This window comes from Arachis ipaensis, chromosome B9, assembly GCF_059453495.1.
Source record: "Arachis ipaensis isolate K30076 ecotype BB chromosome B9, ASM5945349v1, whole genome shotgun sequence".
NCBI classification, from domain to species: Eukaryota; Viridiplantae; Streptophyta; class Magnoliopsida; order Fabales; family Fabaceae; genus Arachis; species Arachis ipaensis.
This window is the reverse complement of record NC_142444.1, coordinates 93599398-93623465: the sequence shown is the minus strand read 5'-3', so window position 1 is coordinate 93623465 and position 24068 is coordinate 93599398. Positions and strand designations below refer to the sequence as shown.

The window sequence follows — 24068 nt, the reverse complement described above, 5'->3', positions numbered from 1 at the left end:
TAAGCTTCTTCTTTAGAAGATGCCTCTTGAGCACTGTTGGATGCAGCTTGCATTCCATGCAGACTCTGAGAGATCATATTGACTTGCTGAGTCAATATTTTATTCTGAGCCAATATGGCATTCAGAGTATCAACTTTAAGAACTCCCTTCTTCATAGGTGTCCCATTGCTCATAGGATTCCTTTCAGAAGTGTACATGAACTGGTTATTAGCAACCATGTCAATGAGTTCTTGAGCTTCTGCAGGCATTTTCTTTAGGTGAATGGATCCACCTGCAGAAGTGTCCAGTGACATCTTTGATAGCTCAGATAAACCATCATAGAATATATCCAGGATGGTCCATTCTGAAAGCATTTCAGAAGGACACTTTTTGGTCAACTGTTTGTATCTTTCCCAAGCTTCATAGAGGGATTCACCTTCTTTCTGTCTGAAGGTTTGAACATCAGCTCTAAGCTTGCTCAGCTTTTGAGGAGGAAAGTACTTGGCTAAGAAAGCCGTGACCAGCTTATCCCAAGAGTTCAGGCTGTCTTTGGGTTGAGAATCCAACCATAATCTAGCTCTGTCTCTTACAGTAAAAGGGAAAAGCATGAGCCTGTAGACTTCAAGATCTACTCCATTAGTCTTAACAGTATCACATATCTGCAAGAATTCAGTTAAGAACTGAAAAGGATCTTCAGATGGAAGTCCATGAAACTTGCAGTTCTGCTGCATCAGAGAAACTAATTGAGGTTTCAGCTCAAAGTTATTTGCTCCAATGGCAGGAATGGAGATGCTTCTTCCATGTAAGCTGGAATTTGGTGCAGTAAAGTCACCAAGCATCCTCCTTGTATTATTATTATTTTCGGCTGCCATCTCCTCTTCCTGTTCGAAAATTTCTGAAAGGTTATCTCTGGATTGTTGTAATTTAGCTTCTCTTAATTTTCTCTTCAGAGTCCTTTCAGGTTCTGGATCTGCTTCAACAAGAATGTTCTTGTCCTTGCTCCTGCTCATATGAGAAAGAAGAGGGCACAGAGAAAATAATAATAATAATATGGATCCTTTATATCACAGTATAGAGGTCCTTGTGTTAGTAGAAGAAGAGAGGAAGACAAATAATGTAATGTAATGGAAGAAACACAACTGTGAGGAGAGTAGAGATGTGAGATGAGAGAGAAGAGAATTTTCAAAAATAATTTTTGAAAAAGAGTTAGTGATTTTCGAAAATAGTTTTTGAAAAATGTTAGTAATTTTTTTTTCGAAAATTTTTAAAATCAAAAGTTAAAATAATTAGTTAATTAAAAAGAAATTTTTGAAAAAGGGGGAAGATATTTTCGAAAATTAGAGAGAGAGAGTTAGTTAGGTAGTTTTGAAAAAGATAAGAAACAAACAAAAAGTTAGTTAGTTAGTTGAAACAAATTTTGAAAAGATAAGAAGTTAGGAAGTTGGAAAAGATATTTTGAAATCAAATTTTTGAAAAAGATATGATTTTGAAAAAGGTAAGATAAAAAGATATTTTTGAAAAGATATGATTAAAATTAGTTTTGAAAAAGATTTAATTTTTAAAATCACAATTCATGACTTGATTCACAAGAAATCAGAAGATATGATTCTAGAACTTAAAGTTTGAATCTTTCTTAACAAGTAAGTAACAAACTTGAAATTTTTGAATCAAAACATTAATTGTTATTGTTATTTTCGAAAATTTGATATAAAAATAAGAAAAAGATTTTTGAAAAATATTTTTGGAATTTTCAAAAGTAACTAAGAATTTTGAAAAAGATTTGATTTTTGGAAAAAGATTTTTGAAAAGATAGGATTTTCAAATTGAAAATTTGATTTGACTCATGAAAACAACTAGATATTTTTTTTATTTATTTTTTTTTAAATTTTTGAAAAAGTCAACTCAAATTTTCGAATTTATGAGAGAGAAAAAGGAAAAGATATATTTTTTTGATTTTTGAAATTTTTATGAAAAACATGAAAATTATGCAATGCATGAAATTTTTATATCAAAACAATGAATGCATGCAAGAATGCTATGAATGTCAAGATGAACACCAAGAACACTTTGAATGTCAAGATGAACATCATAGACACAATTTTGAAAAAATTTTTTAATGCAAAGAAAACATGCAAGACACCAAACTTAGAATTCTTTAATGCTTACGCCCCAAGAATTCAAGAATGCATATGAAAAACACCATACAACACAAAACAAAAAATCATCAAGATCAAACAAGAAGACTTACCAAGAACAACTTGAAGATCATGAAGAACACTATGAATGCATTAATTTTCGAAAAATGCAAGATGCACATGCAATTGACACCAAACTTATAACATGACTCAAGACTCAAACAAAAACACAAAAATGTTTTTGATTTTTATGATTTTCTAAATTTTTTTTTTTTGGATTTTTTTCGAAAATTATATGAAAAAGAAAAAATAAGGATTCCAAAATTTTTCACATGAATTCCAGGAATCTTGCATTCTTAGTCTAAAGCTTCAGTCCAGGAATTAGACATGGCTCACTAGCCAGCCAAGCTTTCAATGAAAGCTCCGGTCCAAAACACTAGACATGGCCAATGGCCAGCCAAGATTCAACAAGATATCAGAATATACTGCTCATTACTTATCAAATATGTAACTTGCCTCTATGCTGATGGTTTGGAAGCCTCAGTCCAAAAGAATTTAGACATGGCTTTGCAGCCAGCCAGGCTTCACATGCTTCATGAAACACAAGAATTCATTCTTAAAAATTTTGAATAAAAATATATTTTTTTGAAAACATTTTTATTTTTTCGAAAATAGATGAGAAATTTTTGAAATATTTTTGAAAAATTTTTGAAAAGAAAACAAAAAGAAAATTACCTAATCTGAGCAACAAAATGAACCGTCAGTTGTCCAAACTCGAACAATTATGTAAAATTCATTGCTCTTTCTTTCCCTGGAAATGGCGCCAAAAACATGATGCCAAGACCATGGATCACAACTCCGTGTAACTAACCAGCAAGTGTACTGGGTCGTCCAAGTAATACCTTACATGAGTAAGGGTCGAATCCCACGGAGATTGTTGGTATGAAGCAAGCTATGGTCACCTTGCAAATCTCAGTTAGGCAGATATAAATTGATAATGGTGTTTTCGAATAATAATTAATAGAATAGGGATAGAAATACTTATGTAATTCATTGGTGAGAATTTCAGATAAGCGAATGGAGATGCTTTTCGTTCCTCTGAACCTCTGCTTTCCTGCTATCTTCATCCAGTCAGTCTTACTCCTTTCCATGGCTGGCTTTATGTGATACATCACCATTGTCAACGGCTACTTTCGGTCATCTCTCGGGAAAATGATCCAATGCCCTGTCACGGCACAGCTAATCGTCTGGAGGCATCACCCTTGTCAATGGCTTCATCTTATCCTCTCAGTGAAAATAATCAACGCACCCTGTCACGGCACGGCTTTTCATCTGTCGGTTCTCGATCATGCTGGAATAGGATTTACTATCCTTTTGTGTCTGTCACTAACGCCCCGCAATCGCGAGTTTGGAGCTCGTCACAGTCATTCATTCATTGAATCCTACTCGGAATACCACAGACAAGGTTTAGACCTTCCGGATTCTTTTGAATGCCGCCATCATTCTAGCTTACACCACGAAGATTCCGATTAAGAGATCTAAGAGATACTCATTCAATCTAATGTAGAACGGGAGTGGTTGTCAGGCACGCGTTCATAAGGAATGATGATGATTGTCACGTTCATCACATTCAGATTGAAGTACGAATGAATATCTTAGAAGCAAAATAAGATGATTTGAATAGAAAACAGTAGTACTTTGCATTAATCTTTGAGGAACAGCAGAGCTCCACACCTTAATCTATGGAGTGTAGAAACTCTACCGTTGAAAATACATAAGTGAAACGTCCAGGCATGGCCGAATGGCCAGCCCCTCTGATCTAAGAACCAGGCGTCCAAAGATCCTAAGATGATCCAAAGATACCTAATACAATAGTAAAAGGTCCTATTTAAAATAAACTAGCTACTAGGGTTTACAGAAGTAAGTAATTGATGCATAAATCCATTTCCGGGGCCCACTTGGTGTGTGCTTGGGCTGAGCTTGAGTGTTGCACATGTAGAGATCCTTCTTGGAGTTGAACGCCAGCTTTTGTGCCAGTTTGGGCGTTCAACTCTGGTTTTGGCTCCTTTTCTGGCGCTGGACCACAGATTTGGGCAGAAAGCTGGCGTTGAACGCCAGTTTACGTCGTCTACTCTTGGCCAAAGTATAGACTATTATATATTTCTGGAAAGCCCTGGATGTCTACTTTCCAACGCAATTAGAAGCGCGCCATTTCGAGTTCTGTAGCTCAAGAAAATCCACTTTAAGTGCAGGGAGGTCAGAATCCAACAGCATCAGCAGTCCTTCTTTAACCTCTGAATCTGATTTTTGCTCAAGTCCCTCAATTTCAGCCAGAAAATACCTGAAATCACAGAAAAACACACAAACTCATAGTAAAGTCCAGAAATTTGAATTTAACATAAAAACTAATGAAAACATCCCTAAAAGTAACTAGATCCTACTAAAAACATACTAAAAACAATGTCAAAAAGCGTATAAATTATCCGCTCATCAACCCCCTTGTAGTTACTAACAAGTCCCGCCATATGCTTATGAACCATCTCCTCAACACAACTCTGGACCACCATACTCACAAGCCCCTTGCCACCAAACACCACCATATGACCCTAACCCGTATCCACACCAATTCCAATCCAATTACTCCCAAGAACCACCACTTTCCTATGCACCATGTCCATATCCATCACCCCAAGAATCAAGGGAGCAACTCAAGGAAACATTTGAAAAATTTCATGCCACACTTCACCAATTGAATCAAGCGATAAATAGACTACCTTCCCGATGTTTGGACACTCAAAAAACCCCCATGGCTTCATATGGACAATCTAATGAAGAACGTAGCATGAAGGAGATACTAGAAACTCCAGTGGATAGTACGGAGCATGACTTTGTACTGGAACAAGTGGAAGAAGCTATAATTATTGAAGAGGAAGAAGTGGTTGAAGACTTAGGAGATGCTGAACCTCCATGGGAAAGTCAAGTTATAGATCCTCCTTCAAAGACGTTTGAAATTGATGTTGAGGAGGGTGTACAACCTCCAAGGCATACCATGGTTGAAGACTTTGAAGAGGTTGATCAAGAGATGGATTCAATCATTGATGAATTCTTATTTACAATTGAATCCTCTCCCATTGGACTTGACATGGAAATTAAAGAAGAAAAAGCACAACCTCCCATGCCCTTGATGAACAATGAAGAAGAGATCAAATTGGAAGAAAGCTACCAAGAGGAAGTGGTTGATATTGAAGAAACTTGCAAGGTGGTGGAAGTTGTCAAAGAAGAGCCCAATATAATGGAGCTGGAAATCACCTTGCCAAAGTTGTTAGAGACCTCTCCCCCAAAGCCATCACCATCCATTCCTTCATTCAAGTGGGTAAATCTTTCATCTCTAAGCTTAATTAGCTCACTTGAATATGCTTTACTTGAAACAGATGGTCAGCTTAGAGCTCTTTGTGGCATTAAGCGTAAGAGGAAGATGGTTAGTGGTAGGAGTCGTCATGCAAGATTCAATATAGTGGAAAGCTCAAACTTTAAATGCAATGGTTGGTGTAAAGCTCAACTGAATGGGTCTAGGAAATTGTTTGGCCGCTTTAGTGAGAATTCAGATTGCCTGCCACCCGGTTGGAACACTAATGATCAACAAGAAGATGGGGGCAAAAGCAAGGTTTGGGACCCCGGAATTCATTCTGGCAATCAACACTCTTGGGGCCTTGTCACTTGCTTTAACTTGCTTGAAGGCTTTCTGCGCCTAGTTTGGGATCCCGGAGGCTACTGGAATTCCAAACATTGGTGGATATTTTTAGATGAATTCAAACACAAGCCACCATAACAGGAAGCTCATCCAATGTCCAACTTAAGAATATTAACTAAAAGTGCTAGGTGGGAGACAACCCACCATGGTATGATCGTTTCTTTTTCAATTTTATTTCATGTTGTTTGTTTTTATTTTATATTATTTTCATTGAACCTGGAATTACTCATAACATCCATGTCGTTTTGCATTCTGCATACTATATAAAAAAAAAAAAAAAACGCACGCGACGCGGCAGCGTCGGTGACGCGTCCGCGTCACCAGTGCATTATGAAGAAGAGAAAGTAAACAAAAAGTCACCCGAAAGCGTGGCTGGAGGCGCACTTTAGGCACAAACATACCCACGTGTCTGCGTAACCCATGCGGCCACGTCATTTGGAAAAATAGTCTCCCACACGTCCACGTCACCCACGCGAACGCGTGCTCCAACAAATCGACGTAAAAAGGGTGCATGGCCGAAAGTTGTGCTGGAGTAGGGCTGGACTGACGCTAGACGCACAAGCCTTACCACGCGTCCGCGTGACCGACGTGTCCGTGTCATCCTCCAATCTTGGCTATTCACGCGATCGCGTCCACCATGAGAACGCGTCACCTCGAAAATTGGCAACAATGAGTTTTGAAAAGAGAGTTGTGCCAGCGCGAGGCTGCCCTCGCGCCAGTAGCACAGAACGAGTCACGCGTCCGCATGACTGAAACGTTTGCGTCACTTGAAAATATCGTAACTCACGCGTCCACGTCACATGCGACGCACAGCTTAACCAGATCAGTGCCAATTATCTTATCTTTTCTTCCCCAATCCTAATTTTTCCTCCCTTCTTTCTTACTTACTTCTTCTTCCGTTCTTTACCTTCTCATTCTCCTTATCTTTCATTTTATTTTACTTAATTTATTTGCATATTTCATTCATTGCATCTTAATTTTGTGCATATTTTTGTTTTCTTTTCTAAATTCATTATTTTTCCTTTGGTGTTAAAATTTTCTTATTTAACTGTTGCATCTTCTCTTGAATTATTTTGGGTGCTTAGTGACTTGTGTTATTCTGGTTAGGTAATATTATTTAAATCAATGCCAATATTTTATACCTGTATTATTTTTGCATTGACATGAATTTATATTATCTTTTCTTACCCACTCTCTTTTCCATTGTTGCAAATTTTTTGCACTCTTGATTTGCCATGTACTTCTACTATTCTCTCACTTGCATGTTGTAGCTACCATGTAATTGACACCCTTATTATCTGGCATTAACACCCATATTTTATTTATTTTTTATCTTTTGGGTTACTTTTCTTCTTTTCCCTCTTCTTTCAGGTTGGCCACCACAAAGGGAGAGGAAAAGCTTCTTAATGGGAAGACAAACAAGTCCACCTGCACAATCTTCAGAGAAAAGCATCAGTTGGAGCCACCCATCCACTTGTACATCTTAGCATGCACCGAGGACGGTGCAATCTTTAAGTGTGGGGAGGTCGATATCGATCTCCATGGGTTAGTTACTCTTCTATCTCAACACCAATGGTTTATTTTCCTTGTTAGTTGTTGCATTTACATGTTTGATTGCATATTTGTTTGATTTTGTGCATATTTTACTACTTGGTTGAAGAAATATTTTCTTTTTCAAAAAACTTTTAGAGCATTTCACTAATTTAAATAAAATTTAATGTTACACTTGTTTGAAGAAATATTATACTGGAACATGGTTTAGAGCTCAAACAAACAAAACCTGTGAGATTTTTGAGCCTATTTGAATTAGTTGCATTTTACCAACCAATATTTTATTTTTGGTGTGTGTTTTTCTCTCTAAAATTGTGATCTTTGTCTTGATTAATTCTATATTTCCATGGTTTGATGTATGCATACACTTACATGATTGAGGCCTTTATTTCTCTGAGCTTACATACCCATATGGCCTTACCCTTTTCATTATTCTTTGCAAACCAATTTTGAGTCTATTTTACCCCTTTGTTCTTTACTTTAGCACATCATTAACTCTAAGCAGAAAACAATAATATCCTTAATTTGAATCCTTGGTTAGCTTAGACTAGTGAGAATGCTCATGAATTAAGTATGGGGAAAGTTGAATTTGGAAACATTTAGTTTGAGAATTGAGTATGTTAGAATTTTCTGAAAATGTGAAAAAAATGTTTAGGACATGATTCATGCATCCAATAATTTAATCATATGCATTGAGAAAAATAAAAGAATATATATATATATATATATATATATATAATAAAAAGTGAGAAAAAGAAAAGAAAAAAGAGCAATTAAGCAAAAAAGGGACAAAATGCCCCAAAGTAAGTGGTGAAAGCAATTCATATGTACTGTACTTGAAATTAGAATGCATGAATATGTGGAAAATATGGTTAATAGATAGTTAGATGTGGTATTATGATTACATGGATTGTCTAAAGTTAGGTGGAAAGTTTAAGTTAATTAAGGATCCAGATTTTAGTCCACTTGGCCAAATATAATCCTACCTTGACCCTAACCCCATTACAACCATTAAAAGACCTCTTGATATGTATATCTGTGCATTAAATTATGTTGATTGTTAGATGAAGAGCAAGCCTTAGAAAGCAAGGTTAGTAGAGAATTGAGAGAATCGAACCTAAAACACTTGAGTGATTAGAGTGCATACACTTCCAGTGAGGGTTCGATGCTCGATTCTTTGTTCCCGGCTTGCATGAGCTATTTTCTTCTACAAGCCTATTGTACTTCATTTTTATGATTTGAATTAGTGAAATCCAGTTCATATTTATTCTTGGAGAATTTATTTACTTTTAAACCAAGTAGGAAAAAGCATTATTCATGTAGTTAGATTCATAAAGATAGGTTGCATTTCATACATTCTACCATTCCTCTTCACCCCTTTATAGTTTCTCTTGAGCTTAGCATGAGGACATGCTAATATTTAAGTGTAGGGAGGTTGATAAACCACTATTTTATGGTTTATCTTGTGCTCAATAGAGTGGTTTTTATCAACTCTTTACCCACTTATTCATACTATTCGCATGTTTTACGTTTTCCTTCCTGATTTTGTGCTATGATTGAAAACATGCTTCTTTGATCTTATATTTGCTAATATTAATCCTCTCTCATTACCATTAGATGCCTTGATATGTGTGTTAAGTGATTTCAGAGATTACAGGGTAGGAATGGCCCAGAGGATGGAAAGAAAGCATGCAAAAGTGGAAGGAATACAAGAAGTTGAAGAAATTGCTAAGCTGTCTAGCCTGACCTCTTCGCACTCAAACAATCATAACTTGAGCTACAGAGGTCCAAATAAGATGGTTCCAGTTGCGTTGGAAAGCTAACGTCCGGGGCTTTGCAACGATATATAATTTGCCATAGCTTCCTCGAGGCCAGACGACGCAAACGCGTGGATCACATCGACGCGTGACCTGGCAAAAATGCAATCCACGCAAATGCATGGACGACGCCTCCACGTCACTTTGCCGCCACTTGAACGTAACAGAAATCACTGGGGGCAATTTCTGGGTTATTTTTTACCCAGTTTTCGGCCCAGAAAACTCAGATTAGAGGCTATAAAGTGGGGGAATGTATCCATTCATCAACATCCTTTCATAATTCACTTTTCATAGTTTAGATGTAGTTTTTAGAGAGAGAGGTTCTCTCCTCTCTCTTAGGATTTAGTTTTAGGATTTAGGATTATTTCTTCTTCATCACAGGTTCAATGTTCGTTTAATTTAGTTTCTCTTCTACTTTTATCTATCCTAGTACTTTGGTTTATTTATTTTTCTTATTGATTCTCTTCTTTTCCAAATTGGCTTATGAACTCTTTATATTTTTGGATTAATTTTTTTTTATTAAATGCAATTGAGGTATTTCAGATTTATAATTCTTATTTAGCATTTTATATTCTTGGCTTTAATAGATTAACTGGAGGCTCTTGAGTTATTAAACTTATCGTGATTGTTAATTAATTCCTCTAATTGACTGAAATTTCACTAACTATAGTCTTTCCTTGGGAGTTGGCTAGGACTTGGGAAATCTAACTAATTAGTTCACTTGACTTTCCCTGACTTTTGTAAAGGTTAACTAAGTGAGATTAAATTCAATTCTCATAAGAATAACTAGGATAGGACTTCTGAATTTTCATACCTTGCCAAAAGATTTGATTATTGTTAATTTATTTTACTTGTAATTTAAATTACCTGTTCCTTACTTTCAAAACCCCCAATTTACAAGACTCATAACCAATAATAAGAATACCTCCCTGCAATTCCTTGAGAAGACAACCCGAGGTTTAAATACTTCGGTTATCAATTTAAAAGGGGTTTGTTACTTGTGACAACCAAAGCTTTTGTAAGAAATGATTTTTGTTGGTTTAGAAGCTATACTGATGCGCATAAACTAGTTATGCTATGATTTAGGAAATTGCACGATCGGCAAAATTCCTTCCGGCAAGTGCACCGGTTATCGTCAAGTAAAAACTCACAATAGAGTGAGGTCGAATCCCACAAGGATTGGTTGAATGAGCAATTCGGATTAGAAGTATGTTCTAGTTGAGCGGAATCAAGATTTAGATGAGAATTACGGAATGTAAAATTGGCGGGAAACGTAAATGACAAGAAATTGAAATTGCGGATTCTTAAATTGCATGAAGTAAAGAGCAGAAGCTAAATTGCTGAAATTAAAAGGGAATGGGGGTGATTGCATGAATTTAATTGCAGAATGTAAAGAGAAAGTGGAAATCAGAAATGGGGAATTCATTGGGTTATAGGAGATATTGAGATCTCCGAATCAAAACATGTTTATCTCTTCCTCAACCAATGCGTTCATTGAATTTTGCTTGGCAATCTTATATGATTGGATCCCAATCCCTTGGCTCACCAATTCTCTCTAAAAACAAACAAATTCCCAATCCCTTGGTTTAAATGTTCATAAGAAGAGATGATGCTCGATCACTGATTATACCACACAGTTTCATGAACCACAATTTGGTAGGATTACATGTCACAATATCCATCCAAACCCCAATCCAATTCACTGTGAGAAAGCTTCTCTAGCATGAATCCTCCATTCCTTTCCCAAGGTTCCGAAGGATTCCAATTATGGGTAGTTTCTTTCCCAAGACAACCACCCAATGGAATTAGATCGAGAAGCTTTCTAACAAAATTCAAGAGAAAAGATTGAAGAAGAAGATAAACTATTATTGATTCATTGAATTACAATAGAGCTCCCTAACCCAATGAAAGGGGGTTTAGTGAGTCATAGCTCTGAATTCAATTACAAAGATATGAAAACTAGCTCAATGAAAAGGTAAAAGTCCTCTCTAACTTAAATTCTATCCTATTTATACACTTTCTATATTGAGCTTCTGTTGTGTTTCTTGGGCTTTGAGGCCTCTCCCTGCTTTCCTTTTGCCTTGGGTTTATGATCCATAATCTTGATGAGGCTGTTGATCCAAATTCTGTAACATTCATTGAGCCAACTTAGTGATAATCAAATAATGACACATGACTCAATAAATTGAAATTTCAGACTCATCAATCCTTCAGGCCCAATCCCATAAACCATGATATTCAATTGGGTTTCATACCGAAGTAAGTTTAAGTTAATGTTTGTGCTCAAATACTAACTTAAACCGCAATATTGTTGGCCCAGAAACCTTTTCCAAGAGTGGCGTTTAAGTTGCAGTTTAAGCTTAAACTGTAGCTTAAACGCCAGACACTTCCAGTGATGCCTTTTGTGGAAGCATGTTTAAGCTTCAGTTTAAGGTTAAACTGAAGCTTAAACGTGGAAATGGAAGAAGGCAGCCCTGGAGGGTAACTTAGTCGAACACGTTTAAGCTTCAGTTTAAGGTTAAACTGAAGCTTAAACGTGGAGATAGAAAAGGCAGCCCTGGAGGTCGAACACGTTTAAGCTCCAGTTTAAGGTTAAACTGGAGCTTAAACGTGGAAATGGAAGAAGGCATCCTGGAGGTCGAACACGTTTAAGCTCCAGTTTAAGGTTAAACTGGAGCTTAAACGTGGAAGCTGAGAAAGGTAGCCCTGGAGGTGTCGAACACGTTTAAGCTCCAGTTTAAGGTTAAACTGGAGCTTAAACGTGGAAATGGAGAAAGCAACCTTGGAGGAGAAAACTTGGTCGAACACGTTTAAGCTCCAGTTTAAGGTTAAACTGGAGCTTAAACGTGGAAATGGCTCCCTGGTGCACTTCCCATTTCTGGCGTTTAACCTCCAGTTTAAGGTTAAACTGGAGGTTAAACGTGGAAATGCTTCCTGATTGGCATTCTCATTCTGGCGTTTAACCTCCAGTTTAAGGTTAAACTGGAGGTTAAACGTGGAAATGCTTCTTTTGGTGAGACTTTCATTCTGGCGTTTAACCTCCAGTTTAAGGTTAAACTGGAGGTTAAACTTCAGTTTCAGCATTTCTTAGCCTTCATGATTCTGGCGTTTAAGCTCCAGTTTAGGCTTAAACTAGAACTTAAACTCCACATGTGATATTCAAGCTTCCTTTATTGACTTTGTTGCTTCCTTGCCTAGCCTTTTCTTCCCTGAAATCATTCAAACAATTGCATCAAAGTCTTGCAAAATTACATGAGAAATCTTCCATTCATAGCATTCAAGTAATATCACTAAAAACTCATGGAATTTGCATCAAAATCATACTGTTTGGATGGTTCATTGCTTTGTTCTTATTTTAACCATTCTTGGTTACTTTAAGCTCAAGAAAATGCATAAAACAACTAAAACTATCAAAAAAATGCTAGTGAAACTAGCCTAAGATGCCTTGGCATCATAACACCAAACTTAATACTTGCTTGTCCCTAAGCAAGTCCTGAGTTATTTGAGAAGAAAGTATGAAACAGAAAGCAATTACATTGGCTATATTAGCAAGCATTTGAAGTTTATCAGAAGGGTTTTATGCAGAAATTTGCAGCATCACTTTTTCATACTTATCAGGTAAGATTATCACTTTTTCATTGCATCCATCAAACACTGCTATGGCCTCTTGTTATTCTTATGTCCTTGGCACTTTTCTCTTCTTTGTTTTTCTTTTCTTTTTCTTAGAGCTCCTTTGCTCCTTGTTTGCTTGGTGTCATGTGTTGCACAAGCCTTTGGCATTTTCTTTTTCTTATCAGTGCACTACACATATCCACTTCAGGCATTTTAGTTCACATTTCTTCTTGAGACATTGGTGCCCAGCACCTCTTTGTGTGACTAAATGTTTTGTATTTAGGTTGCTCTTGATAATGGACTTTTGGTTGATAATCCCGGGTTAGTTAACCCAAGTTACCAAGTGTTGAAACACTCCTCAGAACCTATTCATCCAAGCATATCCTTAATACATGAACACCACAGGCATTTGTCTCAGAAGTTCAAATCATTGGTGCCTAGCTTATTTTCTCAATTTTTTTTTTCTTTTTGGTTGCCCTTTTTCAGTGGCTTTTTCTTCTTCTTTTTCTTTCTTTTTCATTGCCAAAGACATTTATTCATCAAGATCCATAGACAGTTTTCAATTTCTACATAAAAAATGATAATTCTACACTCTATTTCCAGTGATCTGACTGAACAATCAAGCATGCATACCACCACTTAATTCTACTTGATTTGTCACTAATTTAGCCAAGTTACTTTTGTTCAAGCTTTTCTTTTATTTTTGGAAACAGAACAAGCATGGCAAGCACTTGTTTAAGAAGGTCAAGTTATATCCAAACATCTAGGCATTCACTTTATTCAAAGCAATAAACAGACACTCATACTAAAAAAAAAAACTCCACATAAAACTTAAATGACTTGTGATGAAAGAAAGCTCATAAAGACAATTCACCAATTATCATTTGATTATTAAGGAACGAGACCACCTCTTATTTATTGCTTGGTTCTTCTTAATTCTTGGGATCCTGCTTCTTCTTGCTTCCTGCCTCTTTTTGACCACTTGTGCTTCCTTTGTCTTTTCTTATGAGCTTTTTCCAGAATCCAGCCTTTTTCATTGTTTCTTCCACTCCTTTTTCAAGGATCATTGCCTTGTTTATTTCTCCTTCTTTCCTCCCTTTGAAATACTCATCAAAAGCTGGGAATGCTGGGTCCATCTTGTGTAGATGTTCCCCTATGTAGTTAAGCTTGATTTGCGAACTGATGTTGTAATCAGCTTGGACTGAGTATCTTGCATTCTGTAAAGTGGTGGCTTCCTTGATTGCCAAGACATTGGCATCTTGGTGTTGGCATATGTGGCTGAAGGATTCCTGTAAGTGTAAATTCTGTTCCCTTTGCAGATCTAAGAATCTTGATTCAAAGTTCCTTTGCATATCCATCATTTTTAGGTGAAAGTCCTCTTGTCTCTCCTGAGACCTCATGTATTGTTGAGACATTCCTTCCATGATTTCCTGCATTCTGCTCATATCCATGGGGTCTCTGGGAATTCGTTGTCTTCTTTCTGGGATTGCTTGCTCTTCTTGCTCTTCTTCTCTGTCTTCTCCTTCCTGTCCTTCTTGTTCTGCTTCTTGCTCTGCTTCCGCTTGTGGCCCTTCTTCATTTCTTCTTCTTGTATGTCTTGGAGCAGTTGGGCCAAGAGTCATTCTGTACGCAGTTATGGCCAATCCAGGATATAACCAATTAGGTCTTTCATCTTCAAGTGGTACTTGGGCATCGATGCATAGTCTAATGATGGTGCTAGGGAAGTGGAGCCAGGATTCAGGGTCACTTTTCTCACTAAACTCTTGTATCTGTTCAGCAATGAGTTTATGAACTTTGATCTCCCCTCCCACCATAATGCAATGAAGCAAGATGGCTCTTTTAGGGACTATTTCTGAAGAGTTTGCAGTGGGTAGGATGGATCTCCTAACTATTGCATACCACCCTTTAGCTTCAGGTGTTAGGTCTCCCCTTCTCAAGACTCTTGGAGCCCTTCTTGTTTTTCTCACCCATTCAGCTCTGATGGCACAAAGATCTTCAGCAATAGTCGTGTAGTCAGGTTCTCCTATCATCCTTTCCTCATAACTTGCTTGGCTGAAATGTATGTTTTTCAGGCCAAGAGTTTTCATGATTGCCTTGGGGCTGAAGTCAACTTCCACCCCTCTCACATAGCTTTTGTATGTGGGTTTCTTGGTTGAGTCTTCCCTTACTGCATTTGCATAGAACTCCTTCACCAAGTTGATGTTGATTTTAGTGATTGGCTTAGTCAGGAGCTCCCACTTCCTCTTTTTGATCTTCTCCCAAACACCTGGGAACTCATCCTTTTCAAGGTCAAAGGGAACCTCAGCTAGTACCCTTTTAGGTCTCATCCATTCGGCTTGAATCTCATGGAAAACTGATTTGTATCTCCTTGCATCGAATTCCCTGTTCTCCTCCATTGGTTGCTTGTCTTTTCTTCTTTTGTGGCTAGATGAAGTTGCCATTGGTTCTTTAGTCTTGGGGTAAGTGACAAGCTAAAGTTGACAAGGTGAAGCAAGAAGTGTTGTTGGAAATGTGGGGAGGTTGTTTTCGGCAAGAGATAGTTTATGCTATGATGAAGAAAATGTGCATGAAGGAGATTTGGTGGTGTTGAACTCGTTCCCCAAGTGGTTCTTTATAGGGCCCGTAAGTGAAAAATGGACGGCTAGGGTGGTTTGTGAAGGGTGGCTTGATGGTAAATATATGAATTAGGGAGAAGGACGAATTGCTTTTCATTTTCTTGGAAGTATTCTGGGTGCATTAGGTTGTACATGTAGCAATCTTTTCTTGCAGAACTCCCTTTTCCCATGTGTTAGCTTCAAAGACTTGTGAACTTTTCTTTTTGACCAAGTACCGTACCTCCCTTTGTCTTTTTCCTCCATTTTTGTCTTTTCTTTTGTACCTGCACAAACAAACAAGTTTGCTATCATTTTTCGGTCCATGTGAATGATGAATAGTACTTGCACATGTAAATCAATGATTGACTTCATGAGCTTATAGCCGTGACTTTTGTATGTATGCACACTTATTATTGGACACCAAACTTAGTGTTTGGTAAAGTCTCCTGATGACATGAAATCCATATTGGTTGTCCTTAATGAATGTGCATAATTCTAATAAATCATAGTCACTTTGGCTCTTTGATTCTAAACAAATTTACTACCCTAAGTAATTGAAACCAAAGTATTAAAACATGCGAATGGTCTACTTGTCATGAATTTCGAAATCCAGAGGAACTTCTTGCTTTTCATGAACCGTGCTCAAAGAGGAACACCAACTTAATGTTTGGTTGTGCTCTTTGCATGAAAAATTGAATGCATTTTGAATAAAGTTTGGAGTGCCCTCAGGCACACCAAACTTAGAGACAAATTGTATTTTATATGCAATGTTTAGTGCACTCTTTCAGCAGTTGTCCTGAGGATTCAAGTTCATGCATAAGAAACCATGCTTTATTAGATGCAAAACAAACCAAAAAAGAGTAAGGATATTAAAAACATGGGTTGCCTCCCATGAAGCGCTTCTTTAACGTCACTAGCTTGACGGTTGTCCCTTGTTAGGGTGGATTGTAGTGCTTGACGTCTTCTCCTCTCACTATGCAAACGTCCCCACTTGATTCCTTCATGACCTCTAAATGTTCCATAGAAAGAACTTTCCTGATTGTGAACACTTGAGGGAGCTGGGAAGGAATGGTTTTGATGCCAGGTGGGATTGGCAGATAATGACTTGATATCACTTTATCTCCCGGAGAAAAACCTTCAGTGGGAATTTTCTTGTTTCTCCACCCTCTTGGCACTTTCCCTATCATTCTTCCCTTTCTCTTGAGGATTTCTTCATTGACCCTTATGCTAGGAGGATCCTTCTGATCTGTTTCCATTGATTCTTGTGGCTTTAACTCTTGCAACTCCTGTTTGCCTTCCAAAGACTGTTTTAGAATTTCAGCTGCTGGATTACTTTCCTCCAAACACAGATGGCTACTATCATCCTTAGGCTTTTCAGGTTCTGGTTCAGGCTCAGATGCAGGTTTGAAAACTTTGAAAATGAGCTGTTCATCATGTATTCTCAGAATTAGCTCTCCTTGTTCTACATCTATGAGCGCTCTGGTAGTGGCTAGAAATGGTCTTCCCAGAATGATAGGGTGTAGGTAGCTTTCCTCCATGTCCAAAATGACAAAGTCTGTGGGGAAGTAATAATCTCCCACTTTCACCAGCACATTCTCAACTACCCCTTCAGCTTGCTTCTGAGTTTTGTCAGCCAGTTGTATGATTACATCAGTGGATCTCACCTCATTCAGTTGTAGCTTCTTCATAAGAGTTAGAGGCATCACATTTATGCTAGCTCCTAGATCACAGAATCCTCTGTCAATTTTTGTTTCTCCTATAATGCAAGGAATATGAAAACTTCCTGGGTCTGTTTTCTTAGAGACTGTGTCCTTCTTGATGAGGGCACTGCATTCTTTGTTCATTGTCACCGTTTGTCCTCCCTTCAAAACTCTTTTCTTGCTCAACAATTCCTTTAAATACTTGATGTGTGTAGGCATTTGATGGAGAATCTCAAGAAAGGGAATATTGATATGGAGAGACTTAAATGTCTCTAAAAACCTTGAATAGGTTTTCCCTTTTTCACCTCCTCCTAACCTCTGAGGAAATGGTGCTTTTGGTTGGTATGTTTCCATCGTGCCTTTTTGCAGTTCCTTGGCTTGCTCAGTTTTACTTTCCTGCTTAGCTTCCTCCACACCTTCCTTCAAGATTTCTGGCTCCTGTTCTGAGGATCTGATTCCTTCTTCTTCTGAGACTTCTTTCAATATGGTGATGGCTTTGCATTCTTCCCATCTCACTCCCTTTTGCTCCCCTTTAGGATTCTTTTCTGTGTCACTAGGGAACACTGCAGTTGATTTGGGGGCCTATTGAGATAGCTCTCCTACTTGAGACTCCATCCTCTTGAGTTTTTCACCATGGTTTCTTAAGGTAGTTCTCACATCATCCCTGAAGCTTTTCAATTCAATTATGTCCTGACCCATGTGTGCCAGCACTCCTTCTATCCTGTTTAATTGATCTTGAAATTGTTGGTTCGGGTTAGGTTGGGTAGGTTGATTATTTTGGCTATGATATGGTGGTTGAGAGTAAGTGTTTTGTGTGGCTTGGTATGATCTTTGGTTGGAGTTTTGGTATGTGGACTTGTTATGTTGGTTTTGCTGGTTTCCCCACCCAAAGTTTGGGTGATTTTTCCATCCTGGATTGTAAGTGTTGGAATGTGGATCATATGATTGCCTTTGTTGGTTTCCCACATAGTTGGCCTCTTCCCAATCACCTCCTTCAATGCTTACTTCCTCTTGATCTTGTGTGTGTATTGCAGCCACTTGCTTTGTTTCTAATTGCCTGGTAAGCTCTGCTAGTTGCTTGGCAAACACCTTGTTTTGGGCTAGAATTGTATCAACATGGTTCAGCTCCATGACTCCCTTAGTGTTGTGTCTCTCTGATGCATAGTAGTACTCATTCTCAGCCACTGTCTCAATCACTTCAATGGCTTCTTCCACAGTCTTTTTCCTGTTCAACGAACCTCCTGATGAATGGTCTACAGCCTTCCTTGATTCATAAGACAGTCCATCATAGAAAATATGCAATTGCACCCAGTCATGGAACATGTCTGGTGGGCATTTCCTTGTCAAATCCTTGAATCTCTCCCATGCCTCGTAGAGAGTTTCACCATCTTGTTGTCTAAACGTCTGAACCTCAGATCGAAGCCTATTGACCTTTTGTGGGGGGTAGAAACGTGCCAGAAACTTGCTTTCCACCTCATCCCAGGTTGTTAGGCTCCCCCTTGGGAATGATTCCAGCCACTTAGCTGCCTTGTCCCTAAGTGAAAATGGGAACAAAAGCAGTTTATATGCATCTTCCTGGACTCCATTAGACTTCACAGTGTCGCAAATTCTCAGGAATTTTGTGAGATGTTGGTTTGGGTCTTCATTAGCACTTCCACCAAATGAACAATGATTCTCCACAAGTGATATTAGCTGTGGTTTGAGCTCAAAATTGTTGGCCTGAATGGGTGGTTTCTGGATGCTGCTACCACAATTCCCAGAGGTTGGGTTTATGTATGAACTAAGAACCCTCCTCTCAGGAATGGCATTGTTTCCATCAGCTCTCTCATGGTTGTGAACTTCTCTATCCATGTTGAGATCCAAAGCTTCCTCAAAATTGTCCTCAGATTCTCCTTCAGATTCCTCTTCTCCCAGTACTCTCTTCCCTCTTGCTTCCCTTCTCAGTCTATGAAGGGTCCTCTCTGGTTCGGTATATGGAGGAGTTGATGTCTCTCCTCTCCTACCTGTCATACAAGAACACAGCACAGGCAACAAACAAGTGAAATACTCTTGGTTAATGGAAGAGTATGGTTAGAGCAGTTGAGGAATTAATTCAAACAGTTAGTGAGTCAGTGAGTTAGTTGCTTGAATTTAAAGGCATAAAGAAAGAAAGCATGTAACAGAGTGCAGAAATTGAAATTCAACAAGTAACTTGTACTGAATTAATCAAACAAAAAAAAATGCTCAATCTAGTTAACTTCCAATTTGAGAATTGTCAATCGAAAACCAATCCCCGGCAACGGCGCCATAAACTTGATGCGCATAAACTAGTTATGCTACGATTTAGGAAATTGCACGATCAGCAAAATTCCTTCCGGCAAGTGCACCGGTTATCGTCAAGTAAAAACTCACAATAGAGTGAGGTCGAATCCCACAAGGATTGGTTGAATGAGCAATTCGGATTAGAAGTATGTTCTAGTTGAGCGGAATCAAGATTTAGATGAGAATTACGGAATGTAAAATTGGCGGGAAACGTAAATGACAAGAAATTGAAATTGCGGAATCTTAAATTGCATGAAGTAAAGAGCAGAAGCTAAATTGCTGAAATTAAAAGGGAATGGGGGTGATTGCATGAATTTAATTGCAGAATGTAAAGAGAAAGTGGAAATCAGAAATGGGGAATTCATTGGGTTATAGGAGATATTGAGATCTCCGAATCAAAACATGTTTATCTCTTCCTCAACCAATGCGTTCATTGAATTTTGCTTGGCAATCTTATATGATTGGATCCCAATCCCTTGGCTCACCAATTCTCTCTAAAAACAAACAAATTCCCAATCCCTTGGTTTAAATGTTCATAAGAAGAGATGATGCTCGATCACTGATTATACCACAAAGTTTCATGAACCACAATTTGGTAGGATTACATGTCACAATATCCATCCAAACCCCAATCCAATTCACTGTGAGAAAGCTTCTCTAGCATGAATCCTCCATTCCTTTCCCAAGGTTCCGAAGGATTCCAATTATGGGTAGTTTCTTTCCCAAGACAACCACCCAATGGAATTAGATCGAGAAGCTTTCTAACAAAATTCAAGAGAAAAGATTGAAGAAGAAGATAAACTATTATTGATTCATTGAATTACAATAGAGCTCCCTAACCCAGTGAAAGGGGGTTTAGTGAGTCATAGCTCTGAATTCAATTACAAAGATATGAAAACTAGCTCAATGAAAAGGTAAAAGTCCTCTCTAACTTAAATTCTATCCTATTTATACACTTTCTATATTGAGCTTCTGTTGTGTTTCTTGGGCTTTGAGGCCTCTCCCTGCTTTCCTTTTGCCTTGGGTTTATGATCCATAATCTTGATGAGGCTGTTGATCCAAATTCTGTAACATTCATTGAGCCAACTTAGTGATAATCAAATAATGACACATGACTCAATAAATTGAAATTTCAGACTCATCAATCCTTCAGGCCCAATCCCATAAACCATGATATTCAATTGGGTTTCATACCGAAGTAAGTTTAAGTTAATGTTTGTGCTCAAATACTAACTTAAACCGCAATATTGTTGGCCCAGAAACCTTTTCCAAGAGTGGCATTTAAGTTGCAGTTTAAGCTTAAACTGTAGCTTAAACGCCAGACACTTCCAGTGATGCCTTTTGTGGAAGCACGTTTAAGCTCAGTTTAAGGTTAAACTGAAGCTTAAACGTGGAAATGGAAGAAGGCAGCCCTGGAGGGTAACTTAGTCGAACACGTTTAAGCTTCAGTTTAAGGTTAAACTGAAGCTTAAACGTGGAGATAGAAAAGGCAGCCCTGGAGGTCGAACACGTTTAAGCTCCAGTTTAAGGTTAAACTGGAGCTTAAACGTGGAAATGGAAGAAGGCATCCTGGAGGTCGAACACGTTTAAGCTCCAGTTTAAGGTTAAACTGGAGCTTAAACGTGGAAGCTGAGAAAGGTAGCCCTGGAGGTGTCGAACACGTTTAAGCTCCAGTTTAAGGTTAAACTGGAGCTTAAACGTGGAAATGGAGAAAGCAACCCTGGAGGAGAAAACTTGGTCGAACACGTTTAAGCTCCAGTTTAAGGTTAAACTGGAGCTTAAACGTGGAAATGGCTCCCTGGTGCACTTCCCATTTCTGGCGTTTAACCTCCAGTTTAAGGTTAAACTGGAGGTTAAACATGGAAATGCTTCCTGATTGGCATTCTCATTCTGGCGTTTAACCTCCAGTTTAAGGTTAAACTGGAGGTTAAACGTGGAAATGCTTCTTTTGGTGAGACTTTCATTCTGGCGTTTAACCTCCAGTTTAAGGTTAAACTGGAGGTTAAACTTCAGTTTCAGCATTTCTTAGCCTTCATGATTCTGGCGTTTAAGCTCCAGTTTAGGCTTAAACTGGAACTTAAACTCCACATGTGATATTCAAGCTTCCTTTATTGACTTTGTTGCTTCCTTGCCTAGCCTCTTCTTCCCTGAAATCATTCAAACAATTGCATCAAAGTCTTGCAAAATTACATGAGAAATCTTCCATTCATAGCATTCAAGTAATATCACTAAAAACTCATAGAATTTGCATCAAAATCATACTGTTTGGATGGTTCATTGCTTTGTTCTTATTTTAACCATTCTTGGTTACTTTAAGCTCAAGAAAATGCATAAAACAACTAAAACTATCAAAAAAATGCTAGTGAAACTAGCCTAAGATGCCTTGGCATCATATACCTGCAACGAGGATTTATCTGTGAATTTCTAGACCACGCAAAAGTTCTCTCTTCACACGCGCACGCGCACCGTGCATATACGCGTGGATGCGTTCATCCAAAGCCAGCGCAGTGGAGCCGAGCGAGGAGCTGGCGCGCCTATATGGCTGGGCCATATCCCTTATGATGCTCGCGCGCACCGTACGCCTGCGTGCAGATCGCAAAAGAGCCCAAGGACGCGTACGCGTGCAGTGCGCGTATGCGTCAATGTGCGCACATGATTTTTTAAATGAAACACATGCCCAGCGATTTCAGGGGGTTCCCAGGCCCTGTTTTGGAGAAGATTTTGGAGGGAAAAGCTTAAGAAGACCAAGGATTAGGAGTGTTAGGATAATTAGTCATAATTCTAGATTCTTTAGGAAGTTAGTTACATTTTATTTTCTAGAGAGAGAAGCTCTAACTTCTCTCTAGGTTTTCATCCTCCATTGCATGTTTCCTTGGAATTCTTGGTGAGATCTATTGATAATTGACTCTTTGTTTTGCTACAAGTGTAGATCTACTCTTCTTCTACTCTTAATTGATGTTCTTTTGATTCAATTCCTTAGATCTAGATTTGGTTCATTTTGTTACTTTGAATTTGGATTAATGAATTGAGGTTTCATTCAATTGTTTGATTATTGATGATTGTTTAGATTAGATAGCTTTGATTCAATTCTCTTCTCTCAATAGCATCATGTTTTCTATAATTGCCTACCAATTATTTGTGATAATGACAACCTTAGCTATGGAGTAGATTTCTCTCACTTGGCTTAGGGGTTGAGTTATTGGAGACACTTGAATAGTTGATATCAATTGTAGATTATGAATTGAGAATTGCTAATTGACTTGGAGTGCACTAAAGCTATACTTCCCTAGGGTGAGACTAGGACTTGTGACTCAAGTTAGTTACTCTCATTTGACTTTCCTCCATTGTTAGGAGACTATAATGATGGAACTTCCAATGCTTACCCTTAGCCAAGGCTTTTATTTCAATTAATTGTTGATTGCCTTGCTAGTTTGAATTCTTGCACCAATTCTCAAAACCATAAAAGCTTTCAAAATCTATGCACATTCTAAAGCAATTCCTAGGGAGAACGACCCGGGATCAATACTCTCGGTCATAGATTTTAGAATTGTTTGATGCGGTATTCATATGTTGGTTAGACTATACTCACAATCGGATTTATCACTAGTTTCTAACCGGCATGAGAATATTTACATTCATCAGAGATCCAAGAACAGATTCGAAACAGAGGTTGGGAAATCCTAGCCAATCCTGAGACAAAGGTTGGAAAAAACATGGTTCAGGAATTCTATTCAAATCTGTGGCTGACAGATAAGCAGAGAATGACTGGAACTACCTTCCATACCTTTCGAACTATGGTCAGAGAAAGGATTATTTACTTCTACCTGGACAAAATAAGAGAGGTCTTCAAACTACCTCAACTACAAGATGATCCAGAATCCTTTAATAGGAGAATGGTGAGAGTAGATAAGGGGTTGGACCAAGTTCTAGAGGACATATGCCTCCCTAGAACTAAATGGATAACCAACACAAAAGGTGTCCCAAACTAACTCAAGAGAGAAGATTTCAAACCAGTCGCTAGGGGCTGGTTGGACTTCATTGGGCGTTCTATACTGCCCACTAGTAACCGCTCTAAGGTCACTGTCAAAAGAGCAGTGATGATTCATTGCATTATGCTGGGAAACGAAGTAGAGATTCATCATCTGATTTCTTGTGAGATCTACACAATTGCAAATAAGAACTCCACTGAAGCCAAATTGGCTTACCCAAGCTTAATCTCTCTGCTATGTAAAGATGTTGGGGTAAAGATGGGAGTGGATGAGTTCTTCCCAGTCGAGCACCCAATCATCAAGAAGTCAATGGAAGGACAACAAGTGCAAGATAATTCTATCAAAAGGAGGGCACAAGAGTTCCTCCTAGAAATCCCTTAAATTGACTACTGGACCCGCATAGAAGCATCTGTCACCAAGCTGCAAGAGGCTATGGATCAAATTAAGGAAGAATAGCAGAATCAAAATAGCATGCTCTGCAAGCTGCTTAAGGAACAGGAAAAGCAAGGGCGTGAGCTACAGGAGCTGAAGCACCAGAAACTCTCCCTTGAAGAGCCAGGCATCCCACAACTGGAAGAGATACTTGCACCTCCAATGCAGGTTGTTGAGTCCTAACTCTGTGATAACTTTTATTATTAG

The 24068-nt window shown here is 38.3% G+C and overlaps 2 non-coding genes across 2 annotated transcripts; both read left to right on the top strand.

Annotated features, from left to right (window-relative positions):
* The first annotated feature begins 347 nt into the window (after window positions 1-347).
* Window positions 348-455, top strand: LOC148545490 (small nucleolar RNA R71). Its single transcript, XR_015901410.1, has one exon. It is a non-coding gene; the product is annotated as a small nucleolar RNA R71 (small nucleolar RNA).
* Window positions 456-18460: 18005 nt separating this feature from the next.
* LOC148545489 (small nucleolar RNA R71) lies at window positions 18461-18564 on the top strand. The gene has a single exon (XR_015901932.1). It is a non-coding gene; the product is annotated as a small nucleolar RNA R71 (small nucleolar RNA).
* The last annotated feature ends 5504 nt before the right edge of the window (window positions 18565-24068 follow it).